This window comes from Hydractinia symbiolongicarpus, chromosome 10, assembly GCF_029227915.1.
Source record: "Hydractinia symbiolongicarpus strain clone_291-10 chromosome 10, HSymV2.1, whole genome shotgun sequence".
Classification (NCBI taxonomy): domain Eukaryota; kingdom Metazoa; phylum Cnidaria; class Hydrozoa; order Anthoathecata; family Hydractiniidae; genus Hydractinia; species Hydractinia symbiolongicarpus.
Window position 1 is genome coordinate 10,582,918 of NC_079884.1, and position 6,000 is coordinate 10,588,917.

The window sequence follows — 6,000 nt, forward strand, 5'->3', positions numbered from 1 at the left end:
TTCAGCCTAGCATTTTTATCCGATTCCGCCAAATTATCCTCAGTTTATTCTTACAAATTGAAATAAATTTTCTACTCCAAGTTAGTGTTTTTATTGGGACTGACAGCAATTAATTAGCTGGCAAAAAAGTTTGTCATTAACCTTTTATTGATCTCCTTAAGACGATTACAAATGGAAATGAAGTACAAGTCCTATTGACCTACCTTCCTGATGTTGTACTTAAGTTAATAGTTCTGTCCTAACTAGCTCTCTATGTTTAAAGATAAACTGATTAGGAAGTAAGTTGTACATGTGCTATTTACGAACTGAAGGTCAGGGCATCATTAAGTTGAATATCGCAGAAGTCGCCGGTGACATGCTTCAAAAATGCTTGTCACAGGCACAGCTTAATGCCAAGCAAAACTGTACAGGAGACTCAATTGTTAGAGTCTTCGCAGAACATCTCTTCTTACTGCTGTGTTGTGTGGGAGACAGAACTTCTGGACTTCCTTTTAATACGATATACAATTTTTTCGATTATTATTACTAAACATATTTGATTTCTCTTTTCCCTTTTAAAAAGATTTTTTTAAATTTATTGAACATGTTTTTTCTTTGGTATTATTACATCACGAGAACATTCGTCCGAAAGCTGTATTAGGTACAGGACGCCTAACCTCTCCCATGTTCTGGTTATAATTAACTTGCATGGGTGCGCACTCTTCTCACAGTATTTTCTGTGACGATGAAGGTCGGACTGACTTGTGGCATGGTTCCAAATTGTCTTCCGTTCGAGTCTCAGTGTAATGCACCAGCCGAGCATAAGAGTGTGAGCATGAAGGAAAGGGGCCGACTTTAATGTTCTCAGGCCTCGCTATGAGCAAATAACCTCCCGAGCAATTAATTGCCCGCGTCAGAGTGTCCACGCGAGCAATTTTGCTCGCCATATTTTTTGCTAAAAAAACTTTACATCTAGTCTCTCAGGGCATCTTTTTCAGGAGAGGCGTGCGGCACACACCTAAATTGTTTCAGGCATAGCTCGTTTCGAACTTTTGTCAGTTAAAACGTCCGATACATTTCCGTCTTGGTCGGACATTTTTAGATCTCAGAATTATTGAATAGTTCTGGTCCTTTAAATCCACGAGCAAGCCTATTCATAGCCAACCTGACCATCCTACCTAATTCACCGACTCCTGACTTAGTTAAAAAACTACGTAGACATAAATCTCTTTTGCCTGGCCCCTTCGTTGCTGGTAACCATGTCTTACACAAGAAATCCAGCCAAGCGGTTCTTAACTAATGCGGAGGTGAACGCCGACGGAGCACGGATGACGCAAGTCTGCAAAACTGCACTTACAGGCGGAACAGACAATATATCATGGATTTAATTGTAGATAATTTCTTCATTTGAGGAACAATTAAAAACCATAGCAGGTCCAAATTCAATGAATTATTTTCTTTATGCCGCAACTGTTATTCAAACAATTTTAAAAACGAAACCCACGTGCGGTAAAAAATTTTTTTCTGTATAAATTTTATGTACCTAACGTGTACCTTTTTTAAAAAAGATATTTTATTTAGTAGTTTTATTTAATTTAAATTTTTTTTTTAATTTGAAAGCGAAGCACATTTTTTCCTATTTGCTTGTGATGACCTTAAAAATGAACATTAAATTTATGAAAACGACAGTATAGTCATGCTACTATTTCGGACATGTAGAAAAGGAAGTTAAGATTGAGAGAGTCGCTATACCAGTAGACACTCGATCATCGTGTTTGGGGTTCACGATTTAAAACGTTCCCCACTTTTCTACTGCAAAATGAATGCGCAACAAAGATTAACCTTAATGCCCGTATCGCATGCGTTTTATAAAATATCCCTTCACTTTCACTTAAAAGACCAATCAAGTCTTGAGAAAAACGTGTACAATTATCTCAAAATGTTAATATTTACGCGAGCAGTAGAATGCTCGGGTAACGAGAATTTACGCGAGCACTATGTAGGCGCCAGCAATTGCTCGCGACTCATAACAAGGCCTGGTTCTCTATACCTTACGTTTTACATAATAACACCATTCATTTAAATTTCACAACAAAATTATGTCGGCAATTTTTTTGTCAACTACTATGCTTCAAAAACTCTGTGCTGCCACTCTCCTGAATGTAATAATTGCACACCAAAATCATAAGCTAGGCGTGCGATACTGATCACACTCCTGTATTAGTGTAGGTACGGCTACACTAATACAGGATACACTAATTCGCAGATTTGGTTCAGCTTTGTTGCCGTAGTGATGATTGACATTTTGCTTAATTAACGAATCACATTTGTGCTACATCCGCCATTTTTAAAATTTCGCAGGGTGAAAACAAACCTAGTTCGTAGGGGGAAGAATGCAAAAAAATGTGGAAATGGAAGAATAATTAGCTAACGAAAGGTAACCACAATAAAAATCTGTCTGGAAATGATGCTTAGCTATCTAGATTTTGCTCTAAAAAATTACCTTTGCTCAAACTTCCTAACATTGTTCTTAAAACTCCAAAATGTGTCTAGCTCTGCACTCTCTTCACCTAAAATACGGAAACTTTTCACCTCCAAAAAAATTGTTATGACGTCAAACTGAATCGCCGAATACTGCATGTGGGTGCAAATATTCATGACCAAGACTGCACTGATATATGTTCTTATTCTAAACATGCCTCTACCTGAAAATATAGTTCGAAAAGGACTGGTCTACAACTTTGCCTTTCAATTTGCTTAGTAGAAGGTCTTGGGATTATAAACAACACAAGTGGTACCTCGTGTGGATAAATCCATATATACCACATTTCGTGTGTCTCGCCACTTGCTGTACCATTTTGCGCAAGAGAGACAAAATACAGCTACTATTTATAGAGATGCATATCATCATGGTAAAACTCATCTAAAAAGTGGGACAGTAAATTAAACTTGTTTTTTGAATGTGTTATGTCTACATAAAGTGAGGCAGCAAATTAAATTTATTTGTTGCCTGTGTTTGCTCTTCATAAGTGGGAAAGTGAAATTACTTTATTTGGCTGCTTGTGTGTTAGCTAGCTAATAGTTAGCTATCTAGCTAGCCATGTCTTTTTTCATAACCAGGGCAACAAATTGAATTTGTTTTGTTTTGCTGCTTGTGTTGTCTGGGTTTAGTGGGGCATACAAAATCAGTTTTAAAAATTATTTGCGTCAAAAGTAAAGCAAAATAAATCGCATCAAAATAAACGAGAGAATAAAAATAAGCAGGAAAAAAGTTACCTCACACGTGTTCTGTTCCGTCCGCCATATAAATTTGGCTCGGTGCTACAGCTTTACCAAATTACTGTTTTTGTTACCAGCTTTGATTCAATATGGGTCAGTGATCACCAGCACGTTTTTAGATAGGCCGCATACATCATTTTGATTTCAGAAAAGTTTTGAAGATTTATTTATTTTGTCTTGTCTTGTGAGATCTAAACTCAGATGTCTGGAGAAATAATATATTTTTATCCGCCTGTGTTTATTCCTATTATTTCATGTTTTTATGAAATGTAGATGCTTTTAAGCAGGATGAAATAGATTGTTCTGAGCATGTTTGTTCTGAGCTTGAATCTGCTTTTGAACGCAGCAAACAATTATTTTAACAACAATCATTTTATATCAATATACAAAGGGTTGTGGAGCGGGAAAAGTTCCTCTATGTTCACAAGCGAAAATTTTTATAGAGATTTACAAGTCTTCGCAACTGATCTCATTATTCATTTAGTTTTTTAAAAAGAACGAAACACAAATTGCCAATATCAACACTTATATATTGGTAGATAACCAGAGCAAACTACAACAACATGTTCGCTCGAACAAACTTAAACTAAACCAATTTGATTGTTCAATGTATATACGATGGGGAAAGCGAGAGGGAATAACACACTGATTTTCACGCACAACGCTGCCCTGATTATGCACGGCAGCTTGTCCCGGTTAAGAACAGGACGGAAAATACATAATCAGGGCAACATAATCAGGACAGGCTAGCTTATTACTTACCACAATTTAAAAAATATTTGACACTTATAAAACGAACATAATCGGGGCAGGCCTGCTTATGTACAACACTTTTATATTATTTCTCACTTATAGAACTAAAACTTCCGAGAACAATGTGTGGTTGGGAAAATCAAAACAGATTGTAAATAACTATTAATTCACCCTTTGATCAGTTGTGCTCCAATGTAATAGAGGTTTGAACATTTACAAATTATCATGTTTAACATGATAAATGGGAGGGAAAAACAACACAGATTCGAGTTTCAGAGTCAAAACCACTTTTGCAAACGAAATACACAGCTTTAAAATTAATTATTTGGTATAAAAGGTGTTTAAAAACATAAAATAAACTTCCCCGGGTACATAAAACACGAAATCCATCATTCTGTGACAATAATTTGTGAATGTTTCATTCACAAAAGTTTGAAGAAAATGCCAATTACAGTCTGCCGGGCCAGCGTTCATAATCCGGTCACCACAACATTATCAGGGCAAAAAAACATAATCGGGCCAAGCGTACATAACCTGGTCGTCCTGTTTATGAATTTTTGCAATTCAGGCAGAACACAACCTCTCACCAGGGCTCTTTTTTAACTTTTTGGTAATGGTTGTTCTCCAGGTTTTCTTTTTACAATGAGAGTGGAGGTGCAGATCACTTACAAGTAGAAGTTATTAAAAATCGTAAATCTAATATAAAAGCCTTCGTTTTACCTACATAATTGCTTTTTTTCGTCTTCCATGTTTTTCGTTTAAGAATTTAAGCATTTATTTTTTGAACTATTTACTCTGGGCGCGCATTTAGACTAAACTTAGATTGAAATTATTTCGTCACAAAGTGCTTTATAAAAAGTTTGCAGAATAAGCATTATAGTACCCAGAGCTATTTGCTATAAACATTGAAAAACATTTTTTATGTTGTTAACAACAATAGCAATATCAAGAAGAATGTAGTACACATTAAACGCAGTGCAGTGATTTGATGAACATTCAAAAGTTACAACATAACTGATAAACACTGTTTTGAGTTTGATTTCTTTGATATGTTTTCATTAGTCAATGCCAACAACATTAAACTACCCTGCCTGCTTTGACTTTTGTCCGTTATCAATCAATACAGTAAAAATGGCATTCTATTTGTTCGCTAAATTAAGTTAAATTACAAAACAAAGAGGGTAAAGAAAAGGGAGTTTTAAATATTTACTTTACCAGCAAGCATTTTAAAGTTTTTTACAATATTTCTTAAAGAATATTTCTATACTAAAATTATCTATTGCTCGTCGTTTTGTAGGTACTGGTTGAATAATCTAAAATATAAAAGATATTTTTATTGTAGTGAAAAGAGAAATAAAAGCACAGAAGTTTGTTGGAGAAATTTGTTAGCTAGTAGCTATAAAAAAAAAACAATTTAAAAAAAGTTAGTTCTTCACCTAAGAAAGTTAAAGTAATATTGTTACAGAGTTCATTTCTTCTTTTTCCCTCTTTGAAAATACAGACTGTTTTTTCTGAAACTTAATTCAAGGAGCCATCATAAACTTGCAAAAATGATATAAACTTTATCAATATTCTTTTATTTTCCTCTGCAATGTCAGCTGTTAGGGGTGCCTTTTATACTTCATACTTGTCACATATATCATTTGGACATCATTTTTAAAAACTCCTGACCTCTCATAAATACCAAAACAAGAGCCACAACCTTAGAATTTGCTTGTTATGGAGCATAAAGTGCAAGAAACATGTGTTACCCAGGCAGTCAATATTATATCAGTAACTTTAAGTTTGGCAAAAAAGATTAGCCTAATAACAGCCCTAATCAGTAAATCCTGTGGTGTGTTATTTGTCACGGTCATAAAACCCACCTTGCTGCCAGACTGACTAAAACAGGGAAATATGTCTCTTGTTCTTCTAATTTGAACTATCCATCTGGATTGAGTTTTTCGCGAGTAGCACTGGAAACAAAAATAAAAGAGACAACACTTGACC

The 6,000-nt window shown here is 35.1% G+C and overlaps 1 protein-coding gene across 2 annotated transcripts in view; it reads right to left on the reverse strand.

Moving 5' to 3' along the window:
- The window catches only part of LOC130613159 (uncharacterized protein C12orf29 homolog), a 10,991-nt gene extending 7,639 nt beyond the window's left edge, over window positions 1–3,352 (reverse strand). The window contains exon 1 of one of the 2 annotated variants that reach the window (XM_057434485.1): window positions 3,256–3,352. The gene's annotated coding sequence lies outside the window, so the exon portion shown is untranslated. Of the gene's footprint in view, window positions 1–2,482; window positions 2,507–3,255 lie in introns of those variants that run through there. The other variant, XM_057434486.1, reaches the window with a different exon arrangement.
- Window positions 3,353–6,000: the final 2,648 nt, after the last annotated feature.